The sequence below is a fragment of the Amblyraja radiata genome, chromosome 4, assembly GCF_010909765.2.
Source record: "Amblyraja radiata isolate CabotCenter1 chromosome 4, sAmbRad1.1.pri, whole genome shotgun sequence".
Lineage (NCBI taxonomy): Eukaryota > Metazoa > Chordata > Chondrichthyes > Rajiformes > Rajidae > Amblyraja > Amblyraja radiata.
The window spans coordinates 67,425,541-67,448,074 of NC_045959.1; the positions used below are offsets into that span (position 1 = coordinate 67,425,541).

Below are 22,534 nucleotides of genomic sequence, written 5' to 3' on the forward strand. Positions count from 1 at the left end.
GTCACAAAATAAATTTGTAGTTTTTGGCTTGGACTGCAGTTTCTTACTGGGGTTCAGACATAAAGGCACTTACTCTCTTAGCAACGTTTTTGTGCTGAATGCGGTTCACTTGAAACTTGTAATGGCAGCAATCCCTATCAAGGAATTTGTTCAGAAATTCGTTGCCCGTGGCATGACTTGAAAGGATGTGGGGGTGGGGATTTGTGTTATGACTGAAGGGCACAGAAGCCCATGTTGTTGCATGAATTACTCATAATTATATGTTTTAGGGCACAGTGTTTCAGAATTGTTGTGTTTTGAAGGGCTGATGGGAATACTTTTAGTTAAGTATTACTGACAGCCAAGACTCTGCCAGTGCTGCCAAGCTTCCAGCGATATTATTTATCAATTCTATGTTTTGGTTTGGTGAGCTATGTTTAAGATTTACAGACACAAAATGCTGGAGGAACTCAGCGGGTCAGGCAGCATCTCTGGAAAAAATGGGCAAGTGACATTTCGGCTCGGGACTCTTCTTCAGACTGCTTGCGATTACATTATGTCTTTTTAAATGGTACTCTCGGCAGAACCTTGACAAAGTTTTGAGGCATGTTTTATGATCTAGATGGTCATATATTGAGCAAAACACTTTCATCGTATTATTAAGCTGACAACTGATAAGGGTTTCCACTATTTTGATACTTGATTTTGGCACAAAGCCAGAAAATAGAGCAAGTTTGATGATCAAAAGCGCTTGATTGGCGAACTGCACAAAAGGAATCTGCCAGCAGAACCCCATAGGAATGTGTGACTGGATAACTTACAGTTAAAGATAGCGTCTGGCTAAGCCAGGTTCTAAACTCAGCAGTCAGTTCGGCTCTCCAACAGGCTGTTGCCAGGAGTTCCTTTAGTCTCAGCATTAAAGCCAAAAGATTCTAATAAAACCTTTTTTAATCATCAATATTCAAACAAAATACATACAAAGAATGGTGAAAACATCAGGGTAAGTTTTTGTTTAAAGTTAACTCATTTTTCTGAATGTGTGTAACTCCTTTTAATTGTGGTTCTCTTGTGTTTAAACACTTAGTTAAAATGCCTTTATTAAAAGGATTATAAATGCCGTGTAGTGCCTAAATGTTATAAATATCATTGTTCTATATGTTAGCTTGTCTAACCCGGTTTTCTTCCTGTGCTGGAATGTTCTTAAATGGAAATTCCTTTTCCTTTACTCTGTGAAGTTTGACAGTATGACTATAAATGGTATTTCTAAACTTAGAGTCAATAGAATGAGAACTTAAACTGTATCCTATTCCACCAGGCTGCATATTTATAGATGTAATTACTATAGAGAAGGTAAACAAATGTTGTTGACTGTCAGATAGGAAGTGACAGTTCTTTTTACTATAGAAATTTGTTACCGTTTTTGAGATCGATGCTGCCAGTGAAAAGTGAGAGTGAAACTGATAGATGATAGTAGGTTAGGAGGTGGTGCTGGTGGGGGGCATAGTTCTTGCCTCTCCATGATGAGAGGGAAATAGTTAGGGGTATTTAAAACTGTGGAATCGTGTTACGTGATCTCAACCCACTATATATGGTCCTGCCACCATTTTAATAGTAGTGGTTGTAGTCATGTTTGCATTCTGCTCTTGAGAATAAAGAGTAAAAAACCCCAAATAATCCTGATCTTGTACTGAACTACTTGAGACCCAATGAAATATGTTTGATGAGTAATAGCTGTTGTAAGGTCGCTGCTAGTTTGTGAGCACACGGCGTTATGTTACAACCGCATAATCTGATCAAAGAGCTGTGCAAATAATTGGAATAATATTTGCAGTAAAAATTAAGGTTGTGAAGTTGGTTTACCTACATATTTATTCCTTTTTAGCAGTGCTAATTAGAGTCAGTGAAATTAAGTTTGGAGACATGGTGCTACTTGCTGCCAAGACTAATAGGGGGTCCAGTCAGCACTACTGAATAAGGATAATTTTTTATGTTTTTTTTTAAACCCCATTTCAATTCCATTCATGGTTCATCAGATAATGAAGCTGCCTGTACCCATAAATAGCAAGTATTAGATAATATCCAGTCTAGGTTGGAGAAGTAGCAAATAACTCTCATACCCCACAAGTAGCAAGAAGGGGTATAATGACCTCTCCTTTGCCATTCAACGGCATTCAGAGGAGGAATCTTCTCACCATCATAATCTTTGGGGCTCTATTAACTAGAAACATAACTTTGTCTGCTATGACTACAAGAACAGGTCAAAGAGCGGGCATTCGACTGCCAATGACTCGTGTTGTGGATCCCTAAAGCATTTTCATCACCATATGCTTGAATAACTTCAGTTCCAATAATGATCAAGGGGCTCAATAACATCTGGACAACATGACCTGCTCAATGATGAAATGTTGAAAGGCTACTTCCACCATAGTTGCATAGTGTCCTAACAAAAGCTAAATTGCAACAACTTGCTAAATCTTCATAAACTGCAAATGCAAAACCGACAACATCCAGCAGTTGGAAGATAAATAACACCGTGTCTTCCAAATTCCCTTGCAAATCACATATCACATATCACCCCGACTTCGAAACCTATCCACGTTACTTTATCTTTACAGGTCACAATTGTGAAGCTCCCCATATAATAGCATTCAGGGAGATGGGCTGCTACCTGTTTAAAAAGTATGTGGAACAGATTGGACTTTTCTTTCATAAATGGCACCAAAATATGGTGGCCTGTGCAAGAATTTCATTGTATAGTGCATGAGTGATAATAATGTACCATTGAACCATTGAAAAAGGTCACTCATTACAAATTTCTCGCAGTGGTTATGGATGGGCCATAGATTTGGCCTTGCAAGCAACATCCATATCCCATAAATGAATTTTTAAAAACTTGATATTAGAGAATTTCTACTTGCTCTTTGAATTTGGATTCACAATTGTTCTATTTAAAAAAAAAACTAAATGCATAAAAACTAAAAAGAAAGAATCAGTGGGGCATTTAGCCTCTTAAGTTTGTTTTGCCATTCAATAAGATAATAGCTGATCCATGCTGGACCTCAATGCCATTGTCCCTTTCTCTCCCAACACTTTTCGACTCGCTTGTAATTTAAACGTCTTACAATCTTGGCTTGAATAAAATCAATGACTCTTCCTCCACAAGATCCTAGGTTAGAAAATGCCAAAATTTAAAAGGGTGGTAACTTTGTCTCCAACTACTTAATCCAAAATCATGTCTCTTAGTTTTATGTACCCTCACTCAAGGGGCTCAGCGCCGATCCTGTCAATTCAACTCAGAATTTTACCTGTTTTAATAAATCACTCGACTAAGTGCAGACCCATTGGGTCTGCCCCCCCCCCCCCCCCCCAAACGCAATATTCCACAACTCGCCCGTTCCCCCAACGCAATATTCCACCATTCACGCATAGCACCCAACTGCATAGGCGCGGCTCATTTCACCTCATCCCCCAGTACTCCCCCTCCTCTTCACCATCCCTCTTCTTTCCCCTCTCCTCCTTCCCTCCACAATTCCTCCCTCACCTCTCCCTCCCTCTCCTTTCACCTACCCTCAGTCACTCCCTCCATAACTCCTCTCCCTTCCCTACCCCTTCCTAACCCTCTATCCCCCACTCGTCACCTTCCCCCTGTTCCCCCCCCCCCACTTTCCCTCCTCTCCCTCTCCCTCCCTACCCTCTCCTCCCTCAATTCCCCCCCACTCTCCCTCCTCACCTCCCAGGATCATTCTACTCTCCTCCCCCAGTTGCTCCCTCACCTCTACCTCTCTCTCCTTTCCCCTGCCCTCAGTCACTCCCTCCCTCCCTCCATAAAAAGCAGCATCTGCAGTTCCTTCCTCCACAGGTCATTCATTGTTAGCTGTGGTTTAGATCCCGTTGACTTGAGGATTGGACCAGTTTGCATCGTGTGTGTGAGTTACTCAAAATCCGTGCAAACTGCTCGGCCATCTTGCAACCCGACTCTCTCTCCCTCCCTCTGCCTACTCCGACTCAGCCTCTGCTCAACCCGTCCTCGTCCTGCCCGACCGCCTACTGCTGTCACTCGGTCCATCCCCATCCCACCCGCAGTTGCCGCTCGGCATGTCCCTGCCCTGCCCACCTGCCTGCCTGCTCGCTGCTGCCACCAGCAGGGGTGGGGATGGAGTCTGTGTTCATCACCGTGGGCACCATAAGTTACGACGAGCTAGTGGACAAGATCTCTGAGAGGGCCGTGAAGGTGAGTTACCGCAGCGGCGGCGGAGGAAACGGAAGGTCGCAGCCATTCACCCGGGGGGACGGGTAGACGGGACCTCCATTGCTGCAGAGGGTGCGAAGGGGAGAGGGGTGAGTGAGTGAGAGAGAGAGAGACGGGACCAGGGCCTCCACTGAATCCCCTCGTGGCCGCCGCCGGTGGTGGGGGAGACGGTAGACAAGTTACTGAGAGAGGAGTTGTGAGTGAGGCACGAGAGGCCGCGGTGCAGGAAGGGGCATCGCTGTCTCGGCCATGGCGTTGACTGACAGGAGAGGAGACCAATCTGCACATGTGCGGTTTTTGAGATTTTTAAACCTTGATACCTTTTTAAATATACCATCGATTGGAACAAAACGTGTTGCACTTGCAGCACAGGAGAATGGTGAGTAAGCTGGTGAAAAATCTTAGCGATATCGTGTACCGTTTTAGCGCAAATAGAAAAACAACACAAACTGGAAGAGCACAAGATCAGAGTTTTAGTTATGTGGTAGACCAAGTGGGACCCATTGGGTCCCGTCCCTCAACACGCGTTTGCGGGGAGGAGGGGGGGGGGGGCATACTGCGGCCACACACACACACACACACACACACACACACACACACACACACACACACACACACACACACACACACCACAGCGTGCAAACCCATTGTGACACACACACACACACCCCCCCCCCAGATATTACATTAATATTATTCATTCGCTCCTTTTACCCCATCCTCCGCCCTATCCAATCACGCATAGCCCCCCAACTGCGCAGGCGCGGCTAGAGAGGGGGGGGGGCAGAGAGAGACAGGGAGAGGACAGAGAGATACAGGGTGAGGGCAGAGACAAGGAGAGGGGAGCTTGCTGCCTTTTGGAGCTGGGGTTTCCGATTTGCGGCGTCTTTTTGAGACGGGGAGGGGGCAGAGACGGGGAGGGGGCAGAGACAGGGAGAGGGCAGAGACAGGGAGAGGGAAGCTTGCTGCCTTTTGGAGCTGGGGTTTCTGGGTGTCCGCTGCCTTTTAGAGCTGGGGTTTCTGATTTGCGGCGTCTTTTTGAGACAGGGAGAGGGCTGCGGGCGAGGGCGGGCAGGTGTTCATGGACCCGAGGACCCCGAGCGAGGCGGCAGGCGGCCGGGTGTCTTCACTTGCAGCGCGTGGAAAACACAGCGTGCAAATCCATTGTGACATCATCACGTCATCAGCCAAAGCCAGCCGTTTTTATTTTCTAAGTTATTTCAGATTTTTGAATATTTTGATTAATAACTCGAGAAATAATGCATGAATTTTTCAGATAAGATGATTTTTGACCATGAGATAAATATCTATCGGAATATGTAAACATTTTACCTTTACGCGTTGTATTTTCGAGAAGATGTGATTATACAAATACACACACACACACACACACACACACACACACACACACACACACACACACACACACACACATACAAGATCAGAGTTTTAATAGACAGACATTCTTCTACACGTGTGTGTAGAGCCAACTTCCTTAACCTGCCTTCAAATGTTAACCTCTCGTGTCGTGGTGAACTTCAACTGTACTGTCTGCAATGACAAACTTTCCATTGTTTCCGGTGACACGTTAGGTTTGCATCAGATACGTTTCTTGCAAGAAACATTGAATTAGTTTTATGTTTTTATTACTCTCCAATGGTTATTGGCATTGCTGTATTATGACTGTTAGCAAATTGATTTCCCTACTGGGATAAATAAAGTTCTATCGTATCATAGCATCTGCATCTATCTCTAAACATCAATGAGCAGATGGTGTTGAGCCCCTTTCATGAACTGCTTTTCCTCTGCTGCAGAACCTGTGGTAACGGTGCCCCACAATACTATTGGGTGGGCTATTCCAGAATTTGGACTCTGAGATGATGATGGAATGGTGGTATATTTTCAAGTTGGGATGTTGTGTGACATGTTGGGGAATGTGATGGTAGTTATGTTACCAAATAACTCTTGTCCTCCTTGGTGATGCAGGAGATTGCATGCTTGAGAAGTGCTGTTGGAACAACGTAGGCAAGTCATTGAAATGCATTGTATAGGTGGTACACACTGGCTGCATTGAACTGACAATGTCTGGAATGAATACTAATGGTGATGCTACTCAAGCAGACAGCTTTGATATGGGTTGTGTCAAAGTAATGAACATTGTCAGAACAGCATTTCTTCAAACGGAAAATATTCCATCACATTCCTGAATAAACCTTGCAGATACTGAATGTTTTGTTGCGGTCACCAAATAAATCGCTCGGTGCGGGATACCCGGTCACTAACTTGCCTTCATAGCCCAATATTTATGGGCCTCGTCCAGTGAGCATCTGATCAGTGGTGGTCACCAGGATGTTGGCAGTGATGGATTCTATGATAACAATGCCATTGAATATGAAGGAACAATGGTAAACTTTCTCTTTTTGGAGTCGGTTACTGCTTGATAATTTTTGTGTGGCGTGAGTATTATTTGTCACTTACCAGTCCATGGTTGGATGTTGCATATCTTGCTTGGATTGCTTCACTTGGCGAGGAATTGTGAAAAGAATTGAACATTATACAATAATCAGGGATCATCCTAGCTTCTGATCTTATGAAGGAAGTCATTGATGAAGCAACAGAATGTAACCCTGAGAAGCTCCTACAGTAATGCCCTGAGACAGCTACCTTCAACAACCACAACCATCATCCTTTAGGTGAGGTACGGCATGACCTATTGGAGTGCTCTCCTGCTGAAGCCCATTGACTTCAGTTTTATCAGGGCACCTGGATGGCAGACTCCTTCAAATTGTCATGATGCAAAGGAGAGTTGCTTTCGCCTCACCTCAGGAACTTAGTTGTTTAGTTTGTAATGAGACCAAGAAATGCTAAATTGTCACACTGAGCAGTCCAAGCAAAACTAAAACTGAGCATTATTCAGCCGGCTAGTTCTGCAGAAGGATCTTTGCCTGAAATGCCATTTATCTAATTCCCTTTCACCGATGCAGCCTGACTCGTTGAATTCCTCAAAGCAAACTTTTTTTGCACTAGTGGAAAGTAAGTGCAACTTAACAGAATTGTCAATGGCACCTCTCTTCATGTTGCTGATGCTAGAGAGAACACCAATTGGATACTAATCAACTGGACTGCTTTTGTCCCAATGTTCTTGAACAGGGCACACCCAGGCAATTATTTACATTGTCATTGAATGCCGAAGTTGAATCTATACTGAACAACTTGACAAGAGGCAAGGCTAATTCTGGAACACATGATCAACAGTTGAGATGATGTCAGGCCTAGCTACATCTATTACTTTCAGCCATTTCCTGATATCCCACGGAATGCATTAAACTGGATGAAGACTGGCTCTTATGATGGTGGGAACTTGAGGAGAAAACTAAGATGGATGATCCACTCTGCATTACTGGCTGAAAGTAGTCTATTAATGATTCAGCCTTGTTTTTAACACTAACATCCCGAACCTGCGATCATTAAGAATAACAAAGTCTGTGGAGCTGCCTCCTCCCATTAATTGTTTAACCATTCACCACTTTTAGAAAATAGGTGCAGGAGGAGACCAATTAGCCCTTCAAGCCAACACCACCATTCATTGTGATCATGGCTGATCATCCACAATCAGTAACCTATGCCTGCCTTCTCCCCATATCCCTTGATTCTGCTAGCCCATAGAGCTCTGTCTAAAGGGTCTGTCCCACTTACCGACTTTTTTTTTCGGCGACTGTGGCATCATTGACTGACGTATCATGTCACCAAAGAACAAGCGGCGTGACGACATATGACGCAGCGTGATGGCGTATGACGCGCGGTGTTTTTTTCAAGTGTCGCAACCACTTTTTTGTCGCCGCTGGATTTTGAAATGTTCAAAATCTTTTGTCGACACTGATATGACGCCGGCAAAATCGCCAAGTGGGACAGGCCCTTAGCTCTCTTAAATTCATCCAGTGAATTGGCCTCCACTGCCTTCTGTGGCAGAAAATTCCACAAATTCACAACTCTGGGTGAAAAGGGTTTTTTTCTCATCTCAGTTTTAAATGGCCTCCCTTTTATTCTTAGACTGTGGCCCCTAGTTCTGGATAAAATGTAGTAATAACTAAATGTGGTGGCAAACAGTATTGTGAGATTAAAGTTCTATCTATTGCATGTTTTTTTTGATAGTCAGCGCACATGTAGTTGCAGCATCATCCAGTTGGCACCTAATTTTTAGACTGTGATTGTGTATTTTTCTGCTGATGATCCATAGCACCTCAGTTACCTAATTGTGAACTGCCAGATCTGTTCTGAATCTGTCTCACTTACTTCCTTTACCATCCAACTGCGGATGGTAAAGGAAGTGTTTTCCTGGCTGGCCTTCATCAGTCAGGGCACTGAGTACAGGAGTTGAGACATTATGTTGCAGTCCCTGCTGTTGGAAAGATGTCATTAAACTTCAAAGAGTGCAAGGACATTTTAGGAGAATGTTGCCAGAACCTGAGTCTGAGTAATAGGGAGAGTTTGGGCAGGCTCGGACTTTATTCCTTGGAGCATAAGAGAGTGAGGGGTGACATTTAGCAAGGTATATAAAATCCTGACAGGCATAGATAAGGTGAATAGCCACTGTCCAATGTAGAGCACAGCATGTTTTGCGACAAAGAACAGCTGTGTGATTCGTCTAAAATTCCCTTCCCAGAGAAATTGTTTCATAACATTGAAAGCATCTGCACAATGGAATTTGTTTTGGATTTCAATGAGGGAAATAGATAATTAACTAAAACTCCATTTGCCTTTTGAATACGTGTGTTTCTAACATTGAGATATTATTTTACATGGAAGTCTCAATAATCAGTAGCTAAAATATTGCAGGAGGTTGCACTTGTAGCCCTGTACTTTGTCACAAATTCACTGGATATTTACCTCTTGCACTGACTCATCTAACGATTTAAAACATGTAGCAAATTTCCATACAGTGATATGAGATACCAAAACCACGATAGAAGTAAGCTATTAATAGAACAAAATGCAGTGGAAAATTTGATGGAAATATTGTATTTTGATCCTAATTGCACACATTATTGAACTTGGTCCTCAATGGCTCAGTATTTTTTTCGTTAGTAAGTAGCTCAGACATGTAGAGAGGTTCAGTCTTAGCATGGAACGCAGTTAGGTGTGAAATGCAAAGGGCTCACTAAAATTGAGTCCCACCTTGGTAAGTGGTTAGGTTTTCTCCTACCACTTTGCTCTCGTAAAAATGCTGTAACTGCTTCCCGCCCCCAAATCCTCCCCACTCAATTTAAATATGTAATCACCCATGATTCATAACGTCTTCAGCTATGTTACATTTACCGCCTTTGCACTTTTGTAGTTGGATTAGATAAACAAGAAAAGTATTGTCAAAAAAACTCTGAACCCGTTGGCATTTCTTTGTGTGAGTAGTCCCTTAATATTTTTAATATGTTTCAGAATGACATGAAAGAACGGGTATCTAGCAATCGTACTTGACATAAAGAGAGCACAATTCAGCATTCACGTTGCAATATATTTATTTGAGGATGTGCAATTGATCAAATCAAAGGAAGAGTGCAATTGGAATAAAGTTTTGTTGGTAAGCAATCCCGCTAGATTACAGATGGTATCCGAAGTATATGTTTTGGCCTCACTGCTCATGAGTCTCAGAATAGACAATAGGTGTAGGAGTAGGCCATTCGGCCCTTCGAGCCAGCACCGCCACTCAATGTGATCATGGCTGATCATCCCCAATCACTACCCCGTTCCTGCCTTCTCCCCATATCCCCTGACTCCACTATCTTTAAGAGCCCTATCTAGCTCTCTATTGAAAGTATCCAGAGAACCGGCTTCCACCGCCCTCTGAGGCAGAGAATTCCACAGACTCATTACTCTCTGTGATAAAAAGTGTTTCCTCATCTCTGTTCTAAATGGCCTACCCCTTATTCTTAAACTGTGGCCCCTGGTTCTGGACTCGCCTAACATCGGGAACGTTTCCTGCTTCTAGCATGTCCAAACCCTTAATAATCTTATATGTTTCAAGAAGATGCCCTCTCATCTTTCTAAACTCCAGAGTATAGAAGCCCAGCTGCTCCATTCTCTCAGAATTATTTCCTCAGGCACTGAACCCGAAGGTGCCTTCTCCTGATGCGATCTCTGTCCAGTTCCTTCATACATTTGTCTAACTGGTGGAGATGAAGGACAATAAGAACATTTTTCGTTCTTGTCTTTGGTGCAGTGGGTGTTGGAGATTTAGAATGTCAGTGTTAGCCTCCAGGTTAGGTGTGATGTAGGAGTAAGTGTATTTAGTGGGAGGGTGTAGATGGAATAATTGTATGTCTGAAAGTGAGGGAGGGGTAGGAAATGACAGCAAAAAGTAGCAATTTTTAAATGGTTGTAGAATTTCATTGTTCTAGCTTCTCATAGTGGGTAGGATGTTGCATATCTCTTTCCCTTTCCTTCTAATAACAACCCAGGAGGTTGTTTTGTTCTGAACAGGACCGTCATACTAATCTCTGCTATCTGCTCCCCAGTTGCCCACTGGCAGCAACCGAGTCCACTCCACCACTGCCTGCCTCCCCCTCCCAGCAACAATTGTTGAATGTGGCAGTCAAGTGCTGTCGTCTTGTTTGATTAATCTGCAGGAGTGTCTGCAACAATGCTAAATTGGGTGAAGTGTTTAGGAAATTGCACAGTGTATGATTCTGTGTGTGTATCACCTTCACGATATTTTAAAGATGGATTTCTCAAATATCATGATCTTAAAATGGCAGATGCAGATGCTGCTGAAAAATCCTGCGTGTCTTTATAAAGATGACCTTTAAGCAGATTGATCTTCTGCTTCTATTTCTTACCCTCTTACATTTTTTATGAGGTAATCTGGAGGTAAAAAAAAACTGGTCGGGGAAAGGGAAAAATGCGTCAAAAGTATTGTAAAAAGAGGAAAGACACATCATTTGGTTATCGATCTGATTTTATAGACATGGGTCTTATTGCTAAATGGTGCTTATTTTGGATCTCCTGCGTCCATCGCGAAAACAGATGTTTCTGCCATTCAAAAATGTTCATGTGATTCCTCATGCTCATAAAAATCCCTTTTAGAAAATTAGTCAGTGAAGAATGTGCCTTGTCTCATTCAAAACATTTAACGGCCTCTGCATCAAACAACTTAAAGTGAGTTGTAATGGGTTTTTTGACAAACATTCCCCTAACATAATAGAACAGGAATGCTCCTGCTAATCAGCAGGTAGTTGGATCACCTCTCTTTGTTAAAGACTATTTCAATCCTTGCCATCTCGAACTGGCTGTCCTGAATTAGTTTTTGTCATCGGGTAGATGGACAACACCTTCAACACCTTGTTTCGACTTGCAGGTTGATCAAAATTAGTCGTTAGGTCTCTTGGTACAGGTGCCGGATAAATTGGCAACTCTAAACCTTGCATGAAAACCAGTCCAGATTAACTTTGTGTAGCAAGGAACCGTAGATGCGGGTTGAGACCAAAAATATACACAAAATGCTGGAGTAACTCAGTGGATCAGGCAGCATATATAGAGAAAAGGAATAGATGACATTTTGAGTCGCAACCCTCAGATTGACTTTGATCCCAGTGAGATTAATTTCACCATCCTTGGCCAAAATCACCATATCTTTGACATTTTCACAGGCCACAACTGCTTTAGAGATTATATAATTGCCATTTGGTGTAGAATTCACCCTCGGAAACATGGCCTAAACATTTTTTGTCGTACATCATCAAATTTATTGGCGAATCAAGTTTTGTTACGTCTACTCTGAAGTTTGAGTTTTAGCTTCTGGGTCCTTCTGCATGTAAGATGGTCTACGGAAGAGAGGTCCAGCCATTGGCATCACCATGCAGTTCCTGTTTACAACTCATTATTCTCTAGCCCAAATTATAATTTGAAACAAATTTAAATACTAATTTATTGGCAACTGTAATCAGCGAAGAAAAAAGTGCAACTGATATAAAAGTGACTAAAGTTCATTACTTCTACTGTTCATGAACAATAACTCACTGCGAATTACTCATCTCCAGAAGCAATCATCTGCAAAATTCACTTCTTAAGCAACCTGCAAAATAAGTGCATGTCTCCCTCCAGCCTCAAGCCCATCATAACCCTGACCCTACCTCAACAGCCAATCGTACACCTACTCTTGCTCTCCCCACCTCAAAGGCTTTAGCTCCATAGCCGCAGAGTGAGCAGAGGAAAGGTCCTCTATATTGCACACATCTCCATGGGCCTTGTATTCAATAGGGTTGTGTGGCAGTGGGCTGTCATTCAGTAGGCATTGGCCAGGTGCATATTGTGCGCCAAGCATGCCTTTTCTAATACAGGAGACTCTCTTTGGTCTATGCTTGAAATAATACCCCGATCTGTCTTTTGGGTCATTAACATAAAAAGCAGGTGGTGTCAGCTGTCTTCTTCCACACTGCAACTTTGTTCCAAATGTTCCCTGGTTGCTTGTCAGCAGTGCAAACCAAAGGATAGTGGGATGATTGTAGGTAGGATGATTAGAAGAAAGAAGCACTGCATGTTATCCAGTCTTTGCTTCTGGAGATGAGCAATTCGCAGTGAGTTATTGTTCATGGACTGTAGAAGTAATGAACTTTAGTCATTTTTATATAAGTTGCACTTTTTTCTTACCTGATTACAATTGCCAATAAATTTGTATTTAAGTTTGTTTCAAATTATAATTTGGGCTCGAGAATAATGAGTTGTAAGGGCAATTTGACTTCAACAGTGAAAGAACTTTGGCTTTGTTTATCTGGAGCCGGGTGAAAAAAGTTTGGTTCAGCCTTTTATAACATGAACAGCTGGATTCACGGCAGCTATGGCAACGATCACATGATCAGGTGTATTAGATTGCTTGGCTGGAAATGTAGAGGAACAAGAAGAGATTGCATAGAGAGGCCTGGCTGCTAAGATGAAGCATTGGATTTATTTTAGGCTGTACATACGGTTAAACGTGATCAAGAGCACAAGTTGTTCCCGTGTTGCCAAATCAGTGATTGGGGCTATTTTTTAGATATTCCAGCAGGTAAGAATAAATGGATATCATCTCAGAAGTTCAAGATTTCAGTCCTGTGTGAATGATACCTTATTAGTACATCATGTTTTTTCTTTGAACCTGTAAAACTCTACGTGTATTTCAGCATTTGAAATAGATTTGGTTACAATTCAGTTGCCATGCTGGATCTCTGCCCATAGTAGAGCACATGCAGTTCTCCATTGTAGATTAACGTGCCCTGCTCTTTCACAAAGCAATGCTTTGTAAAAAAAAGTTAAAATAGTAAGATTGTTGTGACACTGAACATTCAGCCACTGTTAAATTCCAGCCTTTTATTCTGCATTCACAGCCCAAATGGATGACCGGGATAATAGCATATTCATGGACATTAGAAGTTAAAGGCTTCCGGGTTGAGAAGTCTGGATAAAGTAAATTTAGGTTGTAATTTCAGAGTGGACAAGAAAACACATGACAGCATAGATTGGGGACAAAAAGTAAAATAAAAAATGTAAGTATGAAAAATACCCATATTCAAATGATTGTGTGTTGTGTTGCTTGCACTGCAGAGTAATAACGTCAGAAAATCATTAATGTTAAAAACACAGTTGAATGCTGTATTTATGGATATCTAGGTTTCAGAGAAATGGACTTTGATAAATTATTTTCTAATGATAAAATAATTTTCTAACAAGATATCTGTAAAAATGAAGCTTTTCTCATAAGGACAAGACCAACAGATTAACTTTCAGTTCAGAGGATTCTGATCGAATTGCCGTCTAATTTTATAGTGCTTTTAAAGATAGTTAAATTTAGCTGGGCAGGTTGTTTATTATTGCGGCTCTCAGTTGCAGTAAGAGAAAGTAAAATGAGAAAATCTAGGATTGCATTTACCAGAGTCTTGATCTTGACTTTCAGCTTTATGTTTACAGTTTACAGCACAACATTAATCTTGCATATGTTACTTTCTCGCCAAAGTATTTAAAATCTCTATTGAATCATTGATTGACAAAGGCAGGTGCGTGGAAATAATTGATGTTAACAGATATTTCCAAAACCTCATCGGAACTTTAGCTTGGCATTTTGGCCGCAGAACAGTTCTTACGTGAAACAACTAAACTAAACCTTTAGTAGAAGGTCACAGTAGGCATCGTTGAATTCTGTGTATAAAACATCTTTCTATTTTTATTATTGCTTAAATGAAAAGCCATTGCTTAGGAAATTCAAGATAAGGGGTATCAAATTCAATTTATATGGTGGGACTGACATTCTGGCACTTCACATCAATCACACCTAGGAAAACCTATTTTGACTTGCCAGGCCAGAATATATTTAATAAGAAGACATGAATATTTATCACAGAAACAAGCTATTCAATCCAATTAATTCATGCAGGATGTTATGCACGAGAGCCTCCTCCTGTTGTGCATTGTAGAACACTTTGAGTATAACCATTTACTTCTCCCTCATGTGTATCCATGTTATTTGCTTGTGATCTTTTCCATTACATCAAGTTTTATGTTATTCGGTTCCCAGCGGTAAAATGGTTCTTCTGGTGATTTGATTTCTTGGTGATATACATGGAAGACCTTTAGTGTTGGTCTTGACAATGGAACCTCTGTGTCCATTCATTCAAACCATTTCCTCATTTTATAAAAACTTATTTCGGCCACAGTCCTGGATCGTATTATGAGAAAAGATAGCTATTGTATTCACCTTCTCACTACTGTGCATAACTTCACATTTTGGTACAAGTACCTACAATCACTGACCATCAACCTACTCTCAATCATCAACAGAAGTGGTTGGGATTATCAACAGTACCATCAAGTAATATCTACTCACCATTAGTGTTCTCGATTTAAGTTCTGGCAGGAATTCCTTGACTCCTGATCACATTACTGACTTGTTTCACAGCACAAGAGCACAGTGTTAAAGATCAGATAAGAATATGTGGGTTTCAAAGCACCATTTGACTACAATGAGGCAGCAAGATACCCTTGCAAAATTAAAGCCAGTAGAAATCAGAATGGTGGCAGCTTGGCAGGAGGTTGATGTTGCCATGTTGGAGGGTTGGGAAGCAATGTACTGGATTAATTCAAGAGCAAAGGAAGATGTTAGGCTAGGACATTACTACAGGAACTCCTCGAGGCAGTGTTTCAACCTCGGTCAACTTCTATCTCCTCAATGATCTTGCATTAATTGAAAAATTTGAGATGAGTTTGTTTGCTGATGGGTTGAATGCTGTGTAGTCCATGCCCACTGGCAGTAAAGCCCAAGCAATGTCCTTGGTAGTAATGACCACTTCTTTCCATCCTACTCTTGGGATTCAATGATACGTCCATTTCTGGATCCATCAACAACAGCTACATAACTACTGTTGCTCCAAGAGCTGTGTGTCCCGTCGCCAGAGACTGATGCACTAGCTTCATGCGGCTTATCCATCATCTAAAAGGCACACGTCAGCCAGTTGTGGAATATTTTCCTCTTGCCCTGTGAAGGACATTTGAACTACATTCAGGATGCTTTGCACCATCTAGGACAGAAGTGGCTGTCTGATTTGTTATCCACACTCAAACTTAAACATGAATTCACTCAACCATGGCTTCATCCAAAGATGCTCAGTAGCAACTTTCCAAAACTTCAATAGCATCGCCCAACCCATGCTTTCTTGTCAAGGGACAAATCCCAAAGCTGTTTATACGATAACACCCAAGAAGTACTCTGATACCACAGACTGTTGCAATTCGGGAAATTGGTAGTTGAAGATAAACAATTTGTTCCTGAACTACTTTATTACATAAGTGTAATGTTTATATAAGTGTAAAGATAGACACAAAATGCTGGAGTAACTCAGCGGGTCAGGCAACATCCCTGGAGAAAATAAATTGGTGATGTTTCGGGTCAGGATCCTTCTTCAGACTAATTGTAGAAGGGAGAGTGGAGGATAAGACAAGAAGCAAAGATAAAACGGTGCGAATCGGGGACGGTAACAGATGACCTCAGGTTCGCTGATAGCTGACTATTAATTAGAGACAGGTGTAAGCCCAAGAGAGAGATATAGTTGCAAACTGTGGAACAAGTTAACTGACTTTTAGTGGAGGAAAGTGGGGGAAGGGAGAGGGTTAAAAAGAGTTATGTAAAATTGGAGAATTTAATGTAAATACATTAGGTTGTAAGCTACCCAAGCAAAATATGAGGTACTGTTTCTCCAGTTTGCATGCAGCCTCATTCTGGCAATGGTGGAGACCCAGGCCAGAAAGGTCAATATGAGAATGGGAAAGGGAGTTAAAATGGTTAGTAACTGGGAGATCCAGTAGGCCTTTGCAGACCGAGCGCAAGTGTTCAGCAAAACTAAGCTGCAGATGGCCAGTTAGTACACAAAAGAACACAAAGTGCTGGAGTAACTCAGCAGGTCAGGGAGCATCTCTAGAGAACATGGATAGGTGGCATTTTGGTACACTTGTATGTTGCTAATCTCAATACAAAACGTGTAATTCCAGTTCCTACAAGATTTATGTTACATCATCTATAGATTTAATTTTTCTTTCATTCCACGAAGGATCAGTCCAAGCGGTTTTAATGCAGGTTCCAACCTCTAGCGTGTACTGGTGCCTTTGAGGCACTGCGCCAAGCTTCAACGAGTCCTTCACCATGTAGTCCTACACCTCGGTTCCATTTGGTTCCAGACATTTTACTCTGCAAGAGCAGCAAGTGTCAGTCAGTCTCATGTGTGCCTTTCACCGAGTTGATAACCTTCCAACAACAGCTGGTGTTTGTTTCAGTCAACAATCCTGGGAACAGTCCGCGAAGCACAGAGTCCCATGTTAAACAGCAGTTTGGGATAAACCTAGATATTTCTTTGCCGATCTTCTTTGCAAGCTAACACTTCAGGATGTATATTTTTTACAAATATTTTATTCATAAAATATATAATAATACATTTGGGATGTGTCATCACCCGGATTCATTGCTCTAAGTAATTCAGTACACTCCTTATGATATGTCAATGCCATTTGTGTTTTAAGATTGAACATTGCAGCAGTGAAAAGTTGGAGAGATTGTTAGTCCTTCAGAATCCAGTGGCTGCAGGACCTGAGGCCCTCACTGCAAGGTAGACAATTAATGTCAGCCTAGTCAGCCATACTCTTAGTATAGAATAAGGAACTGCTGATGCTGGTTTACACAAAAGGACACAAAGTGCTGGAGTAACTCGAGGTCAGGCAGCATCTTTTCGGGTCGGGACCCTTCTTCAGACTGAATACCTTTACCCTGTGTATGTATGGAAAAAAGTGCCTTCTAAATGTCCAGCAGCACTTCATTATATGTAACAAGGCAATATGTTGGTAAATGTAATCCAACTTTAATTTGAAACGCGTTTGCTGCAAGATCCCAGTCATACATAGCTGAATTGAAGTTCATTTGCCAATTATACTAATTCTGAAAGTTTATTAATGGCCCAGACTTGCACTCAGCAGCAAAGCAAAGGAACTTCATCTATTGCGACCCCAATTGGTGTCTGGAATCTGTTCCTCTTGAACCCAACAGCTGTCATTGTCATAAGTCTGGCTGAGAAGCCAAACTCATCAAAATATTTCAGCTGTTTAACAGAGAATGAACTAAAGATTGGATTATGTGCATGTAATTAAAGCTGCAAGGGTCACATATGTACACGGTTCAAAGTCTGTGATATTTTCAAACGTTCTCGTGTGGAAATTGTAACATATTAGTGGTGCGTGCATTCAAATTTATTTCTCAATAATTCATTTCTAATTTCAATTCTGTTCTGATTGGAAGGGATTTTAATTTAATGGACATCTGAAATGTAGAATGTGATCATGCTGAGTAAATGTTTTTTTTCATTTGTTGTGATACAGTCGTATGGAAATGCTTGTATTCTCCTGAATACTTAAATGTGATTCAAGTCAAAAAGCTGAAATTGTTGCAAATTGATATCTGGACTGGTTTAACAGTAAATGGAAGATTTATGCTGTAGAACATGGAAAGAAAGAACAAATGATAGAAGCCCATAGCCAAGTAATATGGTTCCTTCAGAATAAAAGGTTGATCGACTAATGAACGTTCAGCCCTTTTACAGTTTTCACTGTCAGCACGGTGATTATTGCTGTGTAAAGGTCCTTATATCTGTAATGTTATTGGGCCTTAACATTTGCTTCCCATGAATGGTATAAAGAGCATTTTCCCAGACAAAAATCCAAACATTTTCCCAGGATGGAAATGGCCTGAGAGGGAGTAAGTTTAATAGAGGTGTGCGGTGCAAGTTTGTTTTGCATACAGAGAGTTAGGGGGGGGGGGGGGGCTGGAATGCATTGCCAATGTTATGGCAGGGCTGCCAACATTGGGTGAGAGTTAGGAGTGAGAAATTGCGAAAGACCAAGCCCGAGGGAGCATAGCGACCGGGGGGGGGGGGGGGGGGGGGGGGGGGGGGGGAAGAGTAGTAGGAGGAGGAGGGTATCCCTCTCCCATTGGTACGGAACATTTGCATTTTTCAGCTTGAAATTGTGCAATATGGTGCATACTGTAGCGAGTCTTTTAACTTACACTTGAATGCAATATATATGCTTTAAATTGGATTGGAGCGTTTTTGAAAGGGGGGAGGCTGTGCGATCACTGATCACTGGACTTGGGGGTACCCGGTGAGGGAGTGGAGCAACCGAGTGGGGAGAGGGTGTGGAAGAAGGGTGTACCCCCTCCCAGGGTAGGAACCTTTTGAAATTTGATGTATTAAAATCATGTTTTAGTGCACTGTAGAAGTATGATTTCAATGTTTTTTGTATGAAGTATTTTTAAGAGGTAACTTTTTAAGGGGTAACTTTATCCACACAAAGGGTGATGGGTGTATGGAACAAGCTGCCAGAGGAGGTAGTTGAGGCAGGGACCATCCCAACATTTAAGAAAAAGTTAGACTGATACATGGATAGGACAGGTTTGGAGGTATGGACCAAAAGCAGGTAGCGTAGCTGGGACATGTTGGCGGGTGTGGGCAAGTTGCACCGAAGGGCCTGTTTCACACTGTATCACTCTATGACTACATTATACCTCCAATGCTTCAAAATCAAGTGATCGAGTTTTATTGCCATATACTCAAGCATAGAAACATAGAAAATAGGTGCAGGAATAGGCCATCGGCCCTTCGAGCCAGCACTGCCATTCAATATGATCATGGCTACTCATCTAAAATCAGTACCTCTTTCCTGTTTTTTCCCCATATCCCTTGATGTCGTTAGCCCCAAGAACTAAATGTAACTCTCTCTTGAAAACATCCAGTGAATTGGCCTGCACTGCCTTCTGTGGCAGAGAATTCCACAGATTCACAACTCTCTGCGTGAAGAAAGTTTGTTCTCATCTCAGTCCTAACTGGCCCCCCCTTTATTCTTAAACTGTGACCCATGGTTCTGAACGCCCCCAACATCGGGAACATTTTTCCTGCAGTTACAGTAAGTGAAAATCTAACAGGCAAGCAGGATGCTTTCACCAACCACCCCCATTTGAAGTCCACTATCTTCCACCGTATCTACCCAGTGCTTGGTACTTACTTCCAGCAGCCACTGGTTGTCCTCCAGGGTGCACCGAGCCGCAGCCTGATCCATGCCGGTCACCTGGGCGAATTCGGCACAGAGACTCTCACGGCAGCGGCGCAACGCTTCGACGCCTCCGACGGCCCGGGACTCTTGCACTGAGGCTGCTCCATGGCCGGAGCTGCAGTGAGCGACTCGCCAGCCCGGCAAACACTCGCCAGCCCCGCTCCCCGTCCGCATCTGTCCCCGCCGCTGCTTCTGCTTCCAACACCCGCGGCCCATGCAGTTGATATGAGTTTTGACATTTTCGTTGATCACAGAATTTCTCACAACAGAGCGAGAGAAATTTGTGATCAGCGTGAGAATTTGGTGAAATGCGTGATTCTCACGCTCAATGCATGGGAGTTGGCAGCCCTGCCTCTCAATCCCCCTCTCCCTCTCCCCCCCTCTCTCTCCCCCTCTCTCTCTCTCTCCTCTCTCTCTCCACCTCTCTTTCTCTCCCCTCTCTCTCTCTCCCTCCCACCTCACTCTCATCCCTCTCTCTCTCCCACTCTCTTCCGCTCTCTCTCCTCTCACTCTCCTCTCAACCCCCCTCTCTCCCCCCCCCTCTCTCCCGTCTCACCCCTCTCACTCTATCCCCTTCCCTCTCTCTTATCTCTCCCCTCTCTCTCTCTCTCTCTCTTCCCCCTCTCTCTCCTCTCTTCCCCTCTCTCTCCCCCCTCTCTCCCTCTCTCTCTCTTCCCCCTCTCTCCCTCCCACCTTACTCTCCCCCTCTCTCTCGTCCCCTCTCTCCTCTCTCTCCCCCCCTCCCCTCTCTCCCTTCTATTTCCCCTAACTCTCTCTCCCCACTCTTTCCCCTCTCTGCCCCCCCCCCCTCCCGCTCCCCTCCTCTCTCCTCTCTTCCCCTCTCTCTCCCCCCTCTCTCTCTCTCTTCCCCCTCTCTCCCTCCCACCTCACTCTCCCCCTCTCTCTCGTCCCCTCTCTCCTCTCTCCCCCCCCCTTACTCCCTCTCTCTCCCCTCTCTTTCCCCTATCTCTCTCTCCCCCTCTCTTTCTTCTCTTTCTCCCCTTCTCTCTCCCTCCCTCTCTCCCCCCCTCTCTCTCTCTTTCTCCCTCCCTCTATCTCTCCCTCTCTCTCCCTCTCTACACACTCTCCCCTCTCTCTCTGTCTCTCCTCTCACCTCTCTCTCACCTCTCTCTCTTCCCCCCCTCTCTCTCTCATCTCTCTCTCTTCCCCATTCCTCCCTCCCACCTCACTCTCCCCCTGGCTCTCTCTCCCCTCTCTCTCTTTCTCCTCTGTCTCTATCTCCTCTTTCTCTCTCTATCTTTTCCCCTCTCTCCCCTCTCTCTTCCCCCTCTCTCTCTCTCTCCCATTCTCTCCTACCCTCTCCTCCCTCTCCACCACCTCTCTCTTCCCTCTTTCTTCCCTCTCACCCCTCTCTCTCTTCCCTCTCTCTCTTCCCCCCCTCTCCCACCTCTCTCTCCCCCCTCTCCCTCTTCTCTCTCTCCATTCACGCCCCCTCTGTCTCTCCCCTCTCTCTCCTCTCACCCCCTCTCTCACTCCCCACTGTCCTTGTCTCCTTCCCCTCTCTCTCTCTCTCTCTCTCTCCACCTCCCTTTGAGAGTCTGTCCCTTCGGCACAGAGACTCTCGCGGCAGCGGAGCTTCCGACGGCTCCGCGGCCCGGGACACTCGCACTGTCCGGAGCGCCCCATGGCCAGAGCTGCAGCGAGCGACTCGCAGCGCCGCAAACACTCGACAACGCCGCAAACTCACCAGTCCCGGCTCCCCGCATCTGTTCCCGCCGCTGGTTCTGCTTCCATCCCTCCCGCAGCCCCGGCTCTCCAACACCCGCGGACCATGCAATTTATCCAAGTTTTGAAATTTTCGTTGATCACAAAATTTCTCACCACTGAGCGTGAGAAATGTCTGATGAGCGTGAGGGCGTGAGAGTTTGCTTGAGGGCGTGAGTCTCACGCTCAAAGCGTGGGAGTTGGCAGCCCTGGTTATGGTGGGCAGACACAATAGTGGCTTTAAAGAGACTTTTAGATGGCACCCGGAGGTGCTGTGAACAGTGGGATATGCATCGTGTGCAGGCAGATGAGATCTTTTAACTTGGCATCATGTTCGTCATAGCCGTTGTGGTTCTGTTCTGTATCCTGTTCCGTCCTGTTCTGTATTGTTCTATGTTCTAAACTGTTGACCATCTCGTAATGGTTTAGCATCATTATTAATGTAATTGAATGCACGCTTTGAGCTAAAATGTGGCTCTGGCATAAATTCCATTTGGAAGTCCTTGGATGAATTTCCAGTAAAGTCCAGTGCAATCTGCAAATCACCACTTTTTAGTTCTGCTCTGGATCATGCCAATTTTCCATTGTATGTCTTCCAATGCTTGATTGAACTTTTAGGCCAAAGATTTTCTGGTTTGCTTTGTTGGCGAAGACCATAACATATCCCGAGAAGCTATTTGTGGAAAAGCCGATTCAATTCAAAATTGGAATCTACAATGACAATTATAAAACTTAAAACTCATGTAAGGGTTTAAATGAACAATCAGATTATTGCTGATTTTGCATTAATACCAAATTTAGCACGAGCATTTCTAAAGGTGTGAAATACAAAGAAGACGAAGTGCTATTTTCTGAGCTGGTAGGCAAGGTGGCTATGACTTTAGACCAGAGCATCCAGGGAAAACCCATGCGATCACGGGGAGAATGTACAAACTCATACAGACAGCACACATAGTCAGGATCGAACCCAGGTCT

General features: G+C 43.5%; 1 protein-coding gene across 3 annotated transcripts in view; it reads left to right on the plus strand.

Moving 5' to 3' along the window:
* Positions 1 to 819: 819 nt before the first annotated feature.
* The window catches only part of dtna (dystrobrevin alpha), a 182,359-nt gene continuing 160,644 nt past the window's right edge, over positions 820 to 22,534 (plus strand). For 2 of the 3 annotated variants that reach the window (XM_033019687.1, XM_033019688.1), the window contains exon 1: positions 820 to 979. The gene's annotated coding sequence lies outside the window, so the exon portion shown is untranslated. Of the gene's footprint in view, positions 980 to 13,580; positions 13,741 to 22,534 lie in introns of those variants that run through there. The other variant, XM_033019689.1, reaches the window with a different exon arrangement.